The sequence below is a fragment of the Saccopteryx bilineata genome, chromosome 6 (genome assembly GCF_036850765.1).
Source record: "Saccopteryx bilineata isolate mSacBil1 chromosome 6, mSacBil1_pri_phased_curated, whole genome shotgun sequence".
NCBI lineage: Eukaryota > Metazoa > Chordata > Mammalia > Chiroptera > Emballonuridae > Saccopteryx > Saccopteryx bilineata.
In genome coordinates this window covers 112660567-112679527 of record NC_089495.1, presented here as the reverse complement: position 1 = coordinate 112679527, position 18961 = coordinate 112660567, and positions in this window count along the sequence as shown.

The following is an 18961-nucleotide window of genomic DNA, read 5'->3' as shown; positions in this document are numbered from 1 at the left end:
GTTTTCCTGCCTTAATTGAGGGAAGTTTTCAGCTAAGATATGCTGAACAAAGTCTCTATCCCTTGTTCTTTCTCTTCTTCTTCAGGAACCCCTATGATGCGGATGTTATTTCTCTTCATGTTATCACAGAGCTCTCTTAGTTTCCTCAGACTCTTTGAGTCTCTTTTCTTTTTTCTGCTCTACTTCCATGCCTTTATTTATTTTGACCTCTAACTCGCTAATTTGATTCTCAGCTTCATTATCCTGCTTTTAATTCCTTCCATTGTGTTCTTCATTTCTGATATTGTATTTGTCATTTCTGACTGATTCTTTTTTATTATTTCAATGTCCTTTTTTATATTTGCTATTTCTTTATTTAGGTGTTTGTAATGACCATCTATTGTTGTTCTAATATCTTTGAGCATCCTAACAATTGTTATTTTAAACTCTGCATCTGGTAATTTGGTTATATCTGACTAGAAAGCCCAGCGGTCATACGAAGTGACCGCTGTTCTAGATATTATAAATTGTAATTAAAATGATTTGTGCAAAGGTGTCTGCTAATTCAAACTGAATTACCCAGGGCAGGCGGCGAGGACGCCCCTTTGCTTAATGCCCCATGGGGTTTCCCCCTTCTACTTGCTTAATTGCTTAAAGTAGAGTGCAATGAAGGAAACCACTGGCGGTACATTTCTTAAAAGCTACCGCTAGCTCAATAAATAAAAGTGATTTAAATAATAAAATGTTAATTCACATGTCAAAGATCTCTTTGTACACAACATTTCTTGTGTAGATCTTTCCATCATTTTTAAGCTTGCCTTGCAGAGTACCATCAATTATTTTTAATTTTACGTCCATTCTTTCACGAACTCTTGAACAGGCAACATAAAGTTGACCGTGTTCAAATGCAGGCTCAGGTAAAAAAATGCCAACATGCTTAAGCATTGGCCCTGAGACTTATTGATGGTCATAGCAAAGGCAAGTTTTACAGGAAATTGTCTACATCTCAATTGAAACGGCAACCCTGTTTAAGATGGAGCCAAATCAATTCTTGGAATGACATGTATTTCACCTTTAGAAGAGCCAGTCAAAGACTTAGCTATTATGACATTATTTTTCAATTGGAGAAAGCTGCCCAGATTCCATTCGGCAATACCAATCACAAAAGAGTTGCTTAGTTAATTTTCCTGCCATTATAAGCAGATTAAAGTTGTCTCAAACTGACAACATACAGCTATAAAATTCCATTTCTGAAATTTTTGCGATCTATTTTTTCCAGGATTATTTAAGCCAAGTTTAGGCTTCCAGCCTTGCTCTCCTCATGGAAAAAGTAAAGGATACATCATTGGGTCAAGATTTGGATCCCATGTGCTGATTCGCTTTAATTCAGTTTGTCCAGGTTGAGCCTTTGGGTAAATTATTAAATCTCGCTCATGTGGTGGCTCTCCATCAGTGTTTTCAAATATGACAGCCACTTTGTTGGCTTGCTGGACATTATAGCACCTTTGATCTAAGTTACGATCACAGACAATGGCCATGGCAATGCTGATTGCTGGCTCATTGCTTGCTATAGCATTAGAGGCCAACTTTTTTTCAACTTCGTGCATCATTTTATATGCAGTAGCAAATGGGTTAATGTCTTGAAATAATTCCCCCATTTCATTAAGTAAAGTCTCAGGAACTCTTTTATTCCATTCTAAATGTGCCGAACTGGCTTCTGAGGGATCAAGTATATATAATTGAGCAAACTTTCTTTTCCCATCAGAAAGATGCAAAGTTCCAGTTTGATGGTAAACTTGACCATGAAGTCGAAAGCAATAAAGTCCTGGTCCAGGCAAGTCAATTGGTTTGTTTCCCATGGACGCAAAAGCAAATGAACTATTAATGGATCGAATGCTATCCATGTACTGTTTGCTATTTGGATGCTGATTAGTCAATAATTTATTCAAGAGTGGTGGATAATTCTCAATTAGTGGAACTACAATGTTTCCGTACTTGCAACACTGAGAAAATCCTTTCTTGCCATGGTCAAATCGATTAGTTTCTAACTTGAAGTTTAAGGACTGACAGTGTTCACATTTAATATTCATGTCACCAGAGGAATGCTCAAAAATTAAAGTTTCTCCATTTGAAACTGTTTTAATCTTTTTTGCATTTCGGTCAGCATTACTCTGTCGTTTTTTTTGCATTTCTCTCCAGCCTTTGTTCAAGGGACTCATTTTGTCGAGACAGGCTTTTTTGTATTGCATCTGAGGCAAGCCTTGTTTCTCTATGCTCATCAGTCTCATTTTGCCGAGAAAGACGCATTTGCTCTGCGACTGAAGCAAGCCTTGTCTTTCTCTGCTCAGTGGTTTCTTTTTGTAGAGAAAGCCATTTTTGTGCAGCTTTAGCTCCTTTTCTCTCCTCTTCAGTGCTGTATTTTCTAGGAGGCATTCTTAAAAGAAATTACATTAAGATGTAGTTTTTATGTAAAACAGATGATTGCCAATGCAAACAAATGTTCACCTTCCCCCTGACCCGCTCAATTTGTGTTCAGTCGTGGCAACTTCACCCCATTGGCTAGTACAGTTACGCAAGCAATCAATAAGCTATCAGCAACAAACAGACACTTAAGCCGCCAATATAATAAAGATTCATTCAGGTCCTTTTCTGGGGGTTTCTCTTGATTCATTTGTGTAGCATTTATCTGCCTTCTCATTTTCTCTGTGTAAAGGAAGGTTTTGGCCACTGGAGTCCATTAGAGTCCACTGGTCTCTGTTCCCTAGGTATGATCTGTCTGCAGGCCCACTGCCCCCTCTGCTGTTGCTGCCTAGGGCATTGGGTATGGGCGTTGCTGGTGCCTGCCCACTGGGGCTGTTGCTGTGGTTTCCACCTCTCCTTCATGGGAGTGACTGTGATCACGTGCTCAGGTGTACAAGCCTTGGTGGCCTTGGCCTTTGCCCTGACGCCATGGGTGGCATTATACTCAGCCCTCAGGGCATTGGCGAGCACCTTAGCTCATCTGTGGGTCTCTGCCTGTTTCTGGGTTTCGCCCCACCCTTGCAGGAGGAGCCCTTTTATGGGACGGCTGCAATCCTTGGCTTTCACAGGCCAGGCTGGACTGCATGCCCATGCTCAGTAGCGGGACTATGCCTGTTCTGGGTTTTTGGCTCCAACCCTGCGGGAGGAGCCGACTCCCAAGTCAAGCCACAAGCCTCGGTTCCACAGGCAGGGCACGGAGGCTCCTGCACCCTTGCTCAAGGGTGGGTCTCTGCCCCTTCTAAGGTCCTGCCCTTCTCACGCAGGCTGGATTGCAGGCTGCCCGCAGCTGGGCTTGACCGCTTTTGCATACCCCTCCTCCCCAGCTGGGCAAGACTGAGCTCACACCTGGGCCCAGTGGTGGCCAGCTGGCTTCTGCCCTTGCCGACAGAACTGCGCTTTTGTGTCCTGCCACCACCCACCCTCCAGCAAGCCCTCAGCCATGTGGGGTGCGGGCGCTGCAGCTCAGACCCTAACACTCACTACTGTAGTCCCAAAAGCTCCCTCCTTCTAAGCGAGTCTGCTCTGGGTGCCGCAAGAAAATTTGTTTGGCTGGTGTCCTGCTTTCCTTTGCTGGTATTGCTGTTTCCAGGGGAAATATTCACTTCAGATTTGGAGGGTGACTCGTCCCAGGGGTTAGGGTGGCTGTCTCCCAAAATGTTTCTTTCTGTGCCTCCTAGATTACACTCTCTTCTGGCTACTCTGGTACTCTCCTCTCTCCCCATCACCTGGAGCCCTGGGTGAGTGGTTGTGGGAGAGGTGTTCTGTGCGGTCCCTTTAAAAAGAGTCCTGGGTCTGAGAAATCAGTCTCATTCTCACAAACAGTATCCTGACTTGTTTCCAGCTAAATACTGTCCATATGCCTCTCTTAGACTCTGGGGCTACAAGCTGGGGCTTTGTTACTGGGATTCAGGACCCTCCCCTCTCTGCTAAACTCACTTCCCACAATGCAAGTCTCTACCAGCTGCCATTCGCTCTGGGGAGCTGGGCAGCCCTCTCCACGTTTCCGCTTTTCCTACCAGTCTTGGTGTGGCTTCTTCAGTGTTCCTTGGTTTAAGAGTCCTCTTAGTTTATTTCAAAGTTGGTTTTTCCAGATGATAGTTCTTAAAATTAGTTTGTAATCCACTTTGGTTCTGGGAGGTAGATGTTGGTACGACCACCTACTCCAGCGCCATCTTGTCTTCTCACTCTTGATTCTTAATGCATATTTTTTTTAAAAGCATAGAAAAATAAATGCCCTAACTAAAATGATAAGAAACTCATCAGTAGCCCTGGCCGGTTGGCTCAGCGGTAGAGCGTCGGCCTAGCGTGCGGAGGACCCGGGTTCAATTCCCGGCCAGGGCACATAGGAAAAGCGCCCATTTGCTTCTCCACCCCTCCGCCGCACCTTCCTCTCTGTCTCTCTCTTCCCCTCCCGCAGCCAAGGCTCCATTGGAGCAAAGATGGCCCGGGCGCTGGGGATGGCTCTGTGGCCTCTGCCCCAGGCACTAGAGTGGCTCTGGTCGCAACATGGCGACGCCCAGGATGGGCAGAGCATCGCCCCCTGGTGGGCAGAGCGTCGCCCCCTGGTGGGCGTGCCAGGTGGATCCCGGTCGGGCACATGTGGGAGTCTGTCTGACTGTCTCTCCCTGTTTCCAGCTTCAGAAAAATGCAAAAAAAAAAAAAAAAAAAAAAAGAAACTCATCAGTTTAATACAATATTTCATAATAGTTGTAAGAAAGACATTGTTCTTCTTTCCTGAGGACATTCAATAGTCTCCTTTCAGAACTATTCTGTCACACTTCACTCTTGATTCCAAACACATCTCCTCCTACTCAAATAAGTCTTTCACTGCAGATCTTTTGAGAAACACTGTTTAAGAATTAGTATTTTTATTTTTTAATTAGAGTTTACGTAAGGTATTATATTAGTTTCAGGTGTACAACCCAATGTTAGAAATTTACATAACATAAAGTGATTATCCTAATAAATCCAGTACCCATTTGACATCATATATCAGTGGTTCTCAAACTTTTTGAAGTCAGGGCACATTTAAAATCCTAAAAATAATTGTAGGCACACTATATACAAATTTCTGAGAAATATTATAATAATTAAGTCAAATATTAAATATTTTATGGTAATTAAAATAAATATGACAAAATTAAATTTATCCTGACATTAACAAACATTTTTATGTTACATTTTTTGACTTATGCTTTTTAAAATTAGTAAAAAAAGGGTTAAAAAATAAAAAAGAACAAAAAAATTTTTTATATATAGACACATTCTTAGTAAGATTTAGTAAATTTGGCAGGTCTCAGCCCAAATGTGTTAAGTTTCTTTATTCTTGTATTCATGAGAAACATGAGCCTGATGTGTCCTAGCAATTTCTTCAATTTTGGGCATATATTTGAAAGGCAAACTCTCATTTCCTCGTCAATTCATTGAAGAATTTCTTTCTTTTTACTCTTAATTGTGTTGAGGATAGAAAATCCTAATTCACATGAATAGGATCTTCTCAAAACTAACAGTGTTTTTGGAGTTTAGATTTGTTCCCACTCGGGACCTGGAATTACTAGCTGCACTGGTTCGCGGCATGTGCCCAAATATAAAAATAAATATAGTTACTCTATTATACCTTTTTATTATGGAAATACTGTTCTTTTTGTTAACACATCATTATATTATTTTTAGATAAATACACCCAAATAAAATGGATAGATTTCTCAAAAAGAAGCATGATATTGAAGAATCCGATTCTGGAAGTGAGCAAAAGTTAAGTGCAAGTAAGAAAGCAAAATCGCAGCCTACTCGCAGATATAATGAACCTTTTTTAAGCTGTGGTTTCCTTTGGACCAGAAGTGAAGATCATCCTTTACTGCTATGTTCAGTATGTGGATGTAAAGTGGCAAATGAATCAGTGCTTCCTAGTGAATTGAATAAACATTTTAAAACCATACACTCTAATTTATTTACAAAATAAATCTGTAAGTTTTTTCAAGAGATTATCTGAACAGCAAACAAAAGCTCAAATTCTTTTAAAAGTATAACGACTGTTTCTGAGAAAGTTCAAATAACTTCTTATCAAGTCTCAGAACTGATAGCAAAAAATATGAAAGCTCATACTTTAGGTGAGTCACTTATTTTGCCTGCATGCAGAAAAATGGTCATGACAATGCTAGGAAATGAAGCAGCAATGAAAATAAGCAAGATTCCTCTGTCCAACAATACAGTTCACAGGCATATTATTGAAATTCTGCTGATATTGAGAAAAATGTATGTATTCAAAATTTGCATTGCAAGTTGATGAGTCAACAGACATTACCAACACGGTGCAACTCTAAGCATTTGTCCATTTTATTAATGAAGATCAAATAGTAAATCAGTTTCTTTTTTGCAAAGAATTAGGTGTGTCTTCAAAACGTGAAGACGTTTTTAACATTTTTGAATAACTATCTTGATAAATGGCAGTTAACATGGAAGTCGTGTGTAGACATTTGTACAGATGGCACCCCTTCCATGGTAGTCTGTGTTAAGGGTCTTACATTTTTTGTAAAAAAAAAATGAGAATATTATCATAAATCACTGCTTTCTTCATAGGGATGCCTTGATGGCAAAAACATTGAGAGAAAAATTAAGAGAAGTTTTAGATCAAGTTGTTCAGATGGTTAACTTTATTAAAACAAGACCTGTCAAATCATGTTTATTTGAAAACCTTTGAATCGATATGCATTCACAACAGAGACAGCTGCTTTTACACACTGAGATGAGGTGATTGTCAAGGGAAAAAGTACTTACCCATCACACGAGCTACAAGAATTTCTTGCGTTTTTTGAAGAGATGAAACAGCTACATTTTGTAACCTCTGGTGCTAATTTTGGATTGCCAGGTTACAGTATTTGGCCAAAATATTTCAGCAGCTCAATATTTTGAATACTAGCATGCAAGGGAAAGAAGAAAATATTCTCAAATCCACTGACAAAATGAAAGTGTTTCAGAGAAAACTACAGATTTGGAAAAGAAAAGCTGTTGAAGGTAATTTGGAAATGTTTTCATTGGTAAAAAGCACTTGCATAAATGAAACACTTCTAATAATAGTTGAATATTTAATAAGTTTAGAAGAATAATTGGGTTCTTATTTTCCATCACTTAACACTGAACAATACAATTGAATTAGAGACCCATTCATGAAAGCTTCAAGTGATTTTGGTTTAACATTAACAGAAGAAGAACTGGCAGCTATATCCACTGATTGTGGGTTGATGATTAAACATGAGAAATTGTCTCTTGAAGCCTTTTAAATTTCTATAAAAGAAGAATACGTGGCAATATCTAAAAAAGCTTTGAACATTTTACTACAATTTTCAACATCCTATTTATGTGAATTAGGATTTTCTATCCTCAACACAATTAAGAGTAAAAAGGGAGAAATTCTTCAATGAATTGACGAGGAAATGAGAGTTTGCTTTTCAAATATATGCCCAAAATTGAAGAAATTGCTAGGACACATCAGGCTCATGTTTCTCATGAATACAAGAATAAAGAAAATTAACACATTCGTGCCAAGACCTGCCAAATTTACTAAATCTTACTAAGAATGTGTTTATATATATAAAAGATAACTTTTTTGTCATTTTTTAATTTTTTAATCCGTTTTTTAACAAATTCTAAAAAGCATGTCAAAAAATGTAACATAAAAATGTTTGTTAATGTCAGAATAATTTTGTCGTATTTATTTTGTTTAATTACTATAAAAGCAGGTTTGGATTTTATATTTTTTCTTTAATATTTGACTTAATTATTATAATATTTCTCAGAAATTTGTATATAGTGTGCCTACAATTATTTGGATTTTAAATGAGCCTCGACTTTAAAAAGTTTGAGAACCACTGGTTTAGATGTAAAGAAGAACAACAGCAACAACAACACGCAGGAACACAGGCCTGCAGCCCATAGCGTTGTGGCCCAGGAAATGCAGCTCCTCATCTTGGTACCAGTTTCTTCCTTTGAGTTTGTTGACATGTCCTCTGTAGATATTTGAGTTTACCACCTTTGCTTTTCTTCATATGTCTGGTTTGGGATGTCAGTACATCCCTGCTAGTGCCCTATTTTCAAATAGAAAATTAGGGTCCTCTGTGGTAAATAAAATGTGGGTGGGTTGTAATTTTTGAAAGCACAGCATCTAATTCTAATTCAAAAAATTCTAAGATGATCAGAAAATGAGAGGTTTTTACAAATGCCAAACAATATAGACAACTCCTAAAAAAGATGAATAATAAACATCCCACACTTGGAGTTTACTAAAGAAAAGATTTTGTGTGTCAAAATGAACTCCTGGGAGAAGAACTTGAAGAATCATCTTTTTCTTACAGAATCTCTTGATTTCATGAAGATTCATTTACTCAACCAATATTATCAAGTACATGCTCTGTAGCAAAGATGTCCTATATATCATGGCTTTGTGAACAAAATTAAGTTTCTACCCTATGGAACTTATATTTTAGTGAAGAGAGAGAATAAACGCTTCCCCTCCAAAAAGTATAAATATGTAAATAATGTAACTTGAGATAATAAGTATAATGAAGAAAACAAAATAGGACAACAGGATAGAAAGTAACTGGAGATTTGTGTTGGGGAGAAATGGTACTTTGATTATGATGGAAGGGAAAAGATTTGAAGAAATGACATTCTTCTAAAACTAAAATGATGATAAGAACACAATCACACAAAGGTATGGGGAACTGGCAGAGACATACCAAAGTCCTCAGCCAGACCAACAATGAGGAAAAGCAGAGGTGTTAAATTCAAATGCCTATAAGAAAGGTAGACAGCTCAAAGGAGGGAACTGAGAGGAACATTCTAGGCAGAAGGGAGAACAAGTATGCAAGTCTTCAGAGAGGAGCAAGCTTAAAATGTCATGGGGCTTATGATAGATCCCTCATGTCTATGAATCTTCTTTGCCTTTGCTTTTTCCAGACTGCCCCATGATAGTCAGCAAATACTGGTGGTAGCATAAGATATCATCTACTGACTTTAGTTTATGCCTTATATTCTCTCCTTGAGTTAACCCTCACTTTTCCTCTGTGGCATTCCCCAGGATTTCATAACATCACCGTAAGCATCACCATCATCATACCACATCCAGGACAGACATTTGAATTGACTGTCAAATGGAATGTCCAGGCATAAAATGGAAAGATATTATTTGAAGATATCCCCTTATACTGTTGTGCACAATTCAATAACACATCTTGAAATTTTTAGGTGAATTTCTTTTCTTTCCTTTTTTTTTACAGATTTAATTTATTGACTTTTTTTTTGAAAGAGAAGAGAAAGAGAGAGAGAAAGTTGGGGGTGTAGGAGCAGGAAATATCAACTTGTATTTGCTCCTTGCATGTGCCTCACTTGACTGGACAAGCTCAAGATTTCAAATGAGTGGCTTCAACGTTCCAGGTTGACACTTTATCCACTGTACCACCATAGGTCAGGCGAGGTGAATTTCATTAATGCACAATTTTTTTCTTTAACTTTAATGCTAAATAGAAGTTAATCAACAATTGGACTTCAAACTATTTACTATATGGGCCAGAATAGATTCAGAACCTGAAAAAGTACTTTAAAAGCCAAGTAACATCATCAGTTCCAAAAACAACTACATTTTATACTGTACAAGGAATAAAAAATGAAAGCTATTTAGTATTTAAATAATTAATCATCACTTAATTTAATTATGTCTACCACTAACATGGGATTAAATCAGTAATATTAACCCCCCTCAAAGTAATTAATATAGAAAAAAATGATTCAAAAGTGAAACTAAATGTAAAACAAAACATTCCAAGAATACAAAATTATATAATTTACATTTTGAAGATTAAAAATAAAGAATGAGAATATTTAATAATTCCTTCAATGAAAGGAATAATTTATGCTGGTACAATGAGTATAATTAAACAGAAGAAAATGAATAAGAACATGAAAGCTGAATTCTAGTGTGTACATTTCCAGATGATGCAAAATACAGATGATCTCAAGTGAATGTGAAGTATTTGACATGGTTTGTAGACAGAAAAAAATGAACTGTTGATGTTTGTCTTTGAATGCTCTTCCTACCTACCTTTCAACACTCAATACAATTTAACTCCCAGTTAATGGAAAGCTACTATGAGTAGCAAAGCTGTAACTCAGACTCTGGCCTCTTGTACAGGCTCTCAACGCATAAATTATCCGTCTTCCATACAAGTCCATTAAAATTCTTAATCTCTTATCTAGATAAAAAGAATAATTGTATTCAAGTAATTCACACTGTATTGAGAATGACTAATTGGCTTAGTCCATTGATAGTAGATACTATCATTGTTTGTATCCCTGGCCCCTTACAAACATCTCTGTGCCTGGCGTTGTTTTCAGAACTGTGATAGGTTGAACTGTACGTGAATTAGGTAAAAAGTACTGGGGATCTAACACCAGCCTGGTACAGCTTTCAACCAATGATTTTAGGGAATTGGTGTTATAAATACTTCAGCTCCCTTCTCCTCAAGTTAGAGAATTCTGAGAAGTGTGTTGCTAGGTTTACTGGAGTTGCTCTGCTGGATTAACCGCTGGCCTCCTACTAGAAGTTGCTGGCATCATGATGCAAATCTTATTGGCTGATTTACCTCTTCTGTTTCACTTCTCCACTCCCATATGTGTTCCCCTGCGTCTCCCAAATAAATTACTTTCATTAAAATTATTATCAGGGTCTGATTTTAAGGACAAAACTAAGATACCATCCATTAAGACACATGCACATCAGAAGATAAGTTTGTTTACCAAAATGAATTTTCTCAATACCAGTAGGTATACTTGATGTTCTCCCAGACGCTCCTTAAAACATCCAATTATTTTTATTCTTTTTCTTTTTGCTGGTTTAATTGGGTGTTTTATGCTACCTTATCTTCTAAATCTCAAATTTGATCTTCTGCTTCATCTGCTGTACTATTGATTCCCTGTAATGTATTTTTCATTTCAGTTATTGTATACTTTATTTCTGACTAGTTCTCTTTTTTTTTTCCTATATCCAATTTTATGTCTCCTATCTCTTTGTTGAAGTTTTGACTGAAATTACTTATTATTTTCCTAAGTTTATAGAGCAGCCTTATAACCAGTGTTTTGAACTTTCTACATCTGGTAGCTTGCTTGTCTCAATAATGTTAAATTCTTTTTCTGGAATTTTGTTTTGCCCTTTCATTTGGGACATGTTTCTTTGTCTTCTCATTTTGCTGCCACCTTGTGTTGCTTCTATGTATTAGGTAGAGTAGATACATCTCTCAGTCTTGGTAGAGTCATGTTATATAATAGGTATCCTATGGGACCCACTGGTATTTGTCTCTCTAGTCACCTGAACTGAGTGCTCCAGGTGTATCCCTTATATGTGTTGTATGTGCCCTCCGTTGTAGTTGAAACTTAATTGCTGTTTTACATCAATGGGAGGAATTCTCCTCAGGCTTATTGGTTGTGCGAACTAGTTGTGACTACAGTGGAGAAGCAGTTGTGCAGGTGTTGACCCTATAAGGAAAGATTTAACTTTAGCAGAGCCTGGTACCTGCTGAATCTGTCTTGTGGGTGTGCCATTTGTGGAGGTAGTTAGGTGGTGCTCTGGTGTGGTCTGAAGCTTACCACTGGGGCCTATTGGGAGGGACTCTGGTGAAAACCAGGGTCAGCCACTGCTTGTGCCCTGCCAAGAGCCACTTGTATGAGCTACTCAGTGATCTGCAGATGGTTATCACTTGTGCTGAGCTTGGAGATGGCTGGGAAAGGCTAACCAGTCAACTAAGGATGGTTGCCCTAGTGCTGGAGTTGGAGTTGCTTAGGAAGAGTTACAGGATATGATGGGCCAGATACTCCTTGTTTGGAGTTTCTGAACCTTTGAGAGATTTAAGAAAGACCAGAGCATGAACCAAGACAGGCCATTTGTATGGAAAAGCAACTAGAAATGGCTGGAGTGGGCCTACAAGTTTGGTAAGGCTGGGTCTTAGGGAATCCCTAGAGCAGGGTGAATGGTGTTAGCTAAGTTAATGGAGACTCAGATATGGTGTCAACCTGTGCATACAGGATGAGTAGGGTAACTCCTCAACAAAGGAGCAATGGTTTCTGCCAGCACTTCTGTGTGAAAGAAAGCTGCCCTCAAACCCTTGTTCTGAAGCCAGACAATTCAGTCCCATATGTCCCTGGTGCCTTGTGAGCTATTACCCTAGCATTGGAGCTAAGAGCAAGGGAGTCAATTAGTGCACAGGTCATTCATGGATCTTTTAAGAGAAATGCCTGAGACTCCAACAACCTTTCATCTTACTCAGCCATAATCTCCACTGGTTTTCACAGCCAGAAATTATGGAGATTTCTCTTCCTGGCACTGGAACCCTGATCTGGGAAGTTTCATGTGGGGCTGGATACCCTTGCTCCTCTGAGGGGACCTTCACAGTAAAGATACCCCCCCTAATTTTTAACCACCACATGTGGGTATGGGACCAGCTTGTTCTACATCTCTGTCACTCCTATCAGTCTCCATGTGGCTTTCTCCATAGACCTTCATTAGAGGACTCTGTTCAGTTAGACTTCAGGCAATTATCAATGATGGTTGTTCTATAGTTCAGTTGAAATTTTGATGTGTGGTGGGAGGAGTCAAACATAGCATTTACCTACTGCACTGTCTTTCCTGAGTGCTCCTGAATTTTTGTACAGTGTGAAATACAGTGTAGGTGACTTCTTTGTGATTTATTGACATCATCCTTTCACTTGATTACTTTAAAAACAGCACTCACTTACAAACCTTTATTTCTCAACAGACTAATCTTCTACCAACATTTAAATCTACACTCTTCTTTCCCATCTGTTTTTTAGGGAAAAAAAAAACACCTTGTCAACATTCAACACAGACCTTTCTTCAACTGGTTTCTAGAACAGCTTAGTTTCGCAGCCTATAGTTGAATGTAAATTTCCTGATGTTGGGCTTAACTTCATTCTGCCTCTGAGCAATGAGGCTATCATCACTGTCTGCACCTTCAACAAAAAAAGATCATTTTTATAGACAGAGAAGTTAATGTTGGGTTTATTCTCATGTGTGTCCTCTATGAAGTGTCTTTTAGCTTCTCTGTGATATCCTTATTCTACTTTGGTTTAAAGTCATCCATCGTATCTACCCTAACCGTAACAGACCTGCTCCGTATGGCAAAAATAAAATTCAGGCCATGTCTGTCTTTTGAGAGGTACACATAAAGTGTGTACCTTCCAAGTGGATGCTTTGCCTTTCAGTTAGTTTACCCTGTGTTTTTGCTTTTTTTTTTCAAAGGATAAGGTTTACAGCATTTCTTTGTGATTTATGTGGACACCTCCCTCCCTAAATTTCTAACAATTTTTTACTATATTTCCAGGTAATTTCTTCCTGAGCTTTTTTAAAGTTTTAAGTAGTCAACAATACAAAATCAGCATGGTTGGCCCTGGCCAGGTAGCTCAGTTCGTCAGAGCATCCCAATACACCAAGTTTGTGGGTTCGATCCTTGGTCAGGGCACATACAAGAGTTAGCTAATGCATGCATAAATAAGTGAAGCAATAATTAAGGTCCCCCTCTCCTTATCTCTCCTTCTCTTTCTAAAATCAATAAATAACAAAACCTTCAAAATCATCCATGGTTTATAGACTTTTAGCACTAATTCTATAATGCTACATTTCATCATGTAATCTTCCAGTCTGAGAAGATCTCAGAGCCGATACTATATCTTGCTTACTTTTCCTCAATGTACATAAAATGGCATGCAATTTCTCAGCCATCAAATCTTGAAGTCTTGTTTTTTAGCTGCATGGATTCAAAAGACAGCTGTGTTTTCAATGACTTCTTTAGTGCAAAGTACATACATGCCACAGAAACTGGTATCTTACTTCCATTCTGTTGTGGCTCCAAAATTTTTAAAAATCTGTTTCTGAAGCTGTTCTGATAAAACATTACACCACAAAGTGTAGTTATCTTTCCTTTCCAAAAAGCATTTGAGGTTGATTCTCACTGCACTATAGGACTCCGTGATAGACCTTCTTGCTTAAAGCATTCTCTCAACTCTATTTCCGGATTCTATGCACAATTCCCAGCTCCTCCTGTAATGGCTTTCTGTTTCATTTTTCTCATCCTGCCCTGGAATGCCCTTGGCTTGGTTCAGTTTTTCCATTTGGATTTAAGTTCTTTGTAATTTCTTTGCAGGAAGCTCTCCAGCTTCTACACTGACGAAAGGTGCCAAAGAGCGTTCAGGTAGAAAAAAATTAAAAATTGCCAAGCATTATAATTTGGGTTTATAAGCAAACCACTTTTCATAACTTTGGGAAAACTATGGGACTTGGAGACAATAAGGTAGTCGAATAAAAAGTATAGATGTGAAGTTGATGTGAGGGATGGTATAGCAGAGTGGTCTAGAGTCAGCCCCCTTGCTATATGTTCCCTCTCTACTATTTACCAGCTATTAAATAGTTGCTATTTGTGACCCTGCACAAGTTTCTTAACCTCTCTGTTTCTGTTTCCTCATCTGTCAAATGGACAATAACAGCACCTATCTATATATTAGGCTAGCAGTATAAGAATTAAGAATTAAATGAAAAATACATGTCAGTAATTGCCTACCTTATCATAAATGTTCACTGTTTTTATATGCAAAGTGTATTATGCAGGAAATGTTTGCTTCCAGGAACTGCCTACATGTCAGTTTGGTCATGGCATTCATCAGGTGACCCCTATCCTTTCCACTCCCCACCAGTTCTATGTTAAAGTCTCCCAACTCTAACAACCTTTCTGCACACACCAACAAGTTGTTCAGTTTGGTAAATCTTTTCTGAATGCCAAATCACAGTTGGCATGCTCTCTGGGTAGACACTGCATGAACTGAACAACTACACTGAAGCACAAAGGAATTCAATAAATAACACCTCCCTTCCTTACAAATGTCCTCAACTAATGGAGAAATAAAATGATGTATGAAGGCAAGTACAAAATATATATGTATATGTACTATACCACCTTTATTTTAATGAAGGTGATATTGGAGAAGATAGCTTGTATCTGCAAGGAAGTAGGTTTCCTTAAACTAAATCCCCAGAACATGCAAACTTCCCCTCCTAACCCTTGACTGTTAAACTGACCACATAGACAAAGGAAGACACATTCGGTGGGCAGCTTTGTTCCCATGAGAAAGGGGAAAGGAAGGAATTAAAATGTACTGGCCTGATTTCTCCTTTCCAAATCCACAATGAGATTGCCACTTCTCCTCCAAAGAACTTGCATGAGAGCTTAGAGGCAGGTTAAGACTGGAACACAAGTGACACTGCACCTATAGAAAAGAAAACACCGGGAGCAGAGAGACGCATTCCTCTCCAAATAGCCTGGAAGTTAGGGCAGCATAAGACTGGTCCATAGTCATGATATAGGAGAATCCAAAATGCAAGTTCTTAGTTTTATCATCAGAGCCTTGCCTTCCTGTTTTCTGCCCTGAATTTCTAAAAGGAAAAGAAATAAAAATAAAAAAAGTTACCCAGAAAGCCCATATTTTAGTTTTACATAACTCAATTTCTTAATTTTGGCATGTCTATTATATTCCCTGACATTCCAGGAAGCCCTGCAAAACTAAAGAATTAGCCAGTGCTCCCAGGTATTCTGTGATGCCACATGGTGAGGGTAAGGGTTAATATCACCAACACCCACCCGTTCTTTTTCATCTCAGTTTTACTGAAGTGCAAGATGACAGCTGACACCGACCACAGACAATATTAAACAGTACTTTCTGATGCCCTTAAGCACATTGACCCTAGAATTTAAGGAAGAAAAAAAGAGAACGTGTTGGCTGGAGAGTGTTGTCTCTTAATTATGACTTGTGGGTTTTTTTATTCATTTCTTAAGAAAAGTTCACAGTATTTAATGGTTAAACCTCTTATTTTCTTTTTGTCTTCCTTTGTCTTTATTTGAACATTCCTCTGCCTTGTCCAGGGTTGTAGCAGTGGATTTCAGAGATTATTCCTTTCCACACTGGAATCAAACAACCTTTTAACCAAGGTGTTTTCTTTGTCCTCTCTCTCTCTCTCTCTCTCTCTCTCTCTCTCTCTTCCTCTCTCTCTCTTTCTCTCTTTCTCTCTCTCTCTCTCTTTCTCTCTCTCTTTCTCTCTTTCTCTCTCTCCCTCTCTCTCTCTCTTTCTCTCTTTCTCTGTCTCCCTCTCTCTCTTTCTCCTTTAACCACTCTTTCCTCTCTATCTTGTGGGTGTTGTGCTAAATTTCAGAATAAGCTCAAATAGAAAATAGGAGCTAAATTATTTCCTTTAATTTGCATAAAAGTACTGTAGCGAACCAGCACAACTAGTAATTCCAGGTCCCGAGTACAAATGGCCTGGAATTAAGAAAATACACTTAAAGAATTAAAGAATGGGTTCAGGAGGGCTCTTCAAAGCTGATAGCAGAAACAGACTGTGCCCAAAAACTGCATCTTGCTTTATTTATAGGGCAAAGTGTGCCTTTAGCAAATCAGTGAGATCTTTGATCATGTTTCCAAGGCAACCCAAGAATTTTACCAAGAGCAGAAAACCCCCACCATCATTACAACTTAACTTTACTAAACAAAGGATTAAAGAAACTTGTCTCCAGTCTTTCTGGGGAACATGGGGGGGGGTAGGGTGAGTATCAGCTAACAGGGAGGTGTGGGGAAGAGTTTAGCCTTTTGCAACTTAATCAGGCAAGTGAGGTAAGGGGTTGGGCAGACTGTCAGCTTACAGCCAATTCCCCACACCTCTGTCCCTCAAAAATCTAAACTGCAAAAACTCTGTTGGTTTTTTGGTCCCAACAAAGTACCATCTTCTGACACAAACACAGACCTTGATGAAGAAAGACCTATATGATCTTTATACTGCTTACCTCTACTCTGACACTCCCAAATTAAAGCATTTTTTCAAAGAATTGCCAACAGAATACAAAATGTTATTACTATGCCCAGGTAGTCAACACTTTTTCTTTAAATAAACTGTCTCTCTGGGGCGGGGTGTTGGCTTGCTTTCTTATTAAGAGATAATATTCTCTTATAAATAAAGTGACTTTTTATGACTGTTTCCAGAGAGTCTGAGGATTCTGAACAGCATGAAAGCACAAAACCATCATATTAGACACATTGACAATGCAAAATAATACCACGAATTATGTAAAAATGAGTTTCCTTTTGTTTATACAAATCATTTAGTAATTGCAGGATACAACCATCAATTTCACCAGGGCATACTTATCAATTCTTCACACGAAATATTATAATTTTCCAAAATTCCAAATAGATTTCCAAGTCTGACTACTTTAGCAACAAAATAGGAAAAACTATATTTAAAACATCTATATATTTTTTTTTAATTTTTAGATGTGGGCAGAGACAGGAACAAATTTGTTTCAGAATGTAAAGGATATAACTGTTAGGTCAGTATGCCAAAGACGTGATGGCATCTCACCCTGGAGAGACACGCTGCCCAGAGTGATTAGCAGCACTCTATACTGCCAGATAAATACAGAAGGCTAGTTAAATTCGATAAGCAACAAATAATCTTATTACTATAAGCAAGTTTCAAATATTGCATGGCCCATGCTTACCCACGCAAAAAATAATTGTCTAAAATTCAAATGTACCTGGGTATCCAGTATTCTGATTTCTTAGCAATAGTAACTCACACTTGACTTTTTACCATCCATTGGGCTATTAAACCCTGGTCACTGCATGTGAGAGGTTAAGCTGTCTCACGAGCAAGATCAGGGCAGAAATGGCATCATTCACAGTGGCCAAGTTTTGGGTTTGTTTTGTTTTTCATCTCTAGTTTTAAAAAAAATTTGGGAAAGAAAATGTCAACTCACCATTATACTTCCTTAAAAACAAGAATAGACCTCAAGCAATCGAGTTTTCTTTAGTAACAGCTAATATCTCTCTGTAAGATCTTCACTACCTCCCAGGCAATGTTCCAAATTGCCCTGTATATGTCTTAATGAAATTGATAATTGTCTCTATGACAATTTGACAAATTGATAAATGTCTTTATGAATTGACCTCTATTATAACGCTATCACTAATCGGGAAGCTCAGGCAAAAAAAGAGAAAAAAAAAGTTTAGGCATTTAACCCAAAGCAACGGACAGTGGAGACAGCATAGAACCCTAGCACTTTGAATCTGTAGCAGACACTTTTAACAACTCAGCCACATGTTTCCTCGGATATTTTTGAGTCCTTATCTGTGAATTTAGGTAATTATCTTGAACTCAATGATATCTCTTCAAATACTTAAGAATATATCTCCAAAAGGCTTAATTCTTTTTAATGACTGTGTAAATCATTTTTTAATACTTGATTAAATCTTTTTTCAATTTATTTTTTTCTTAACTATATTATCTCTTAAATACTGACTTCCATAAATTACCTACCTTATGTCTTAAAACCCCTTATCTCAAGCATATGAAGTGATCTTAATTCTGGTTTTTCAGATTTGATAAAGAGACTCACATTCTATCTGTTGATAGATATATGATTATATAAAACTAAATAATAGAATAATTCTCCTAAATCTCATTTTCATTAAAATGAAGAATTAGTCTTTCAACGTTTTAGTGGTGTTTTCTAAACCTTACCCATCTCCCTCTTGTATTTATTGAGAGCAAAACAGGAGCTGAGATCTGGGAGTGCCCACAACCTGGTTCTTTACAATAACAGCCATGACTTTGCTGCTAATGACCTTTCTTTTCAGACAGAAATCCTAGGATTTGGCACTGTATGGCATAAATTTTGTCATCAGTGCATCAAACGTTTGATGAAAGGTTACATTGTACACACAATATAGACTGATAATTTTTTTAAAAAAAAAGACATAGTCTGTGATCTCGGGCAGTTTGTAATCTAATGGGTGACACCTAGAACTGCTTACAGTGACTTCTCATTCCCCTTTATCTGGGTCTGTTCTACCT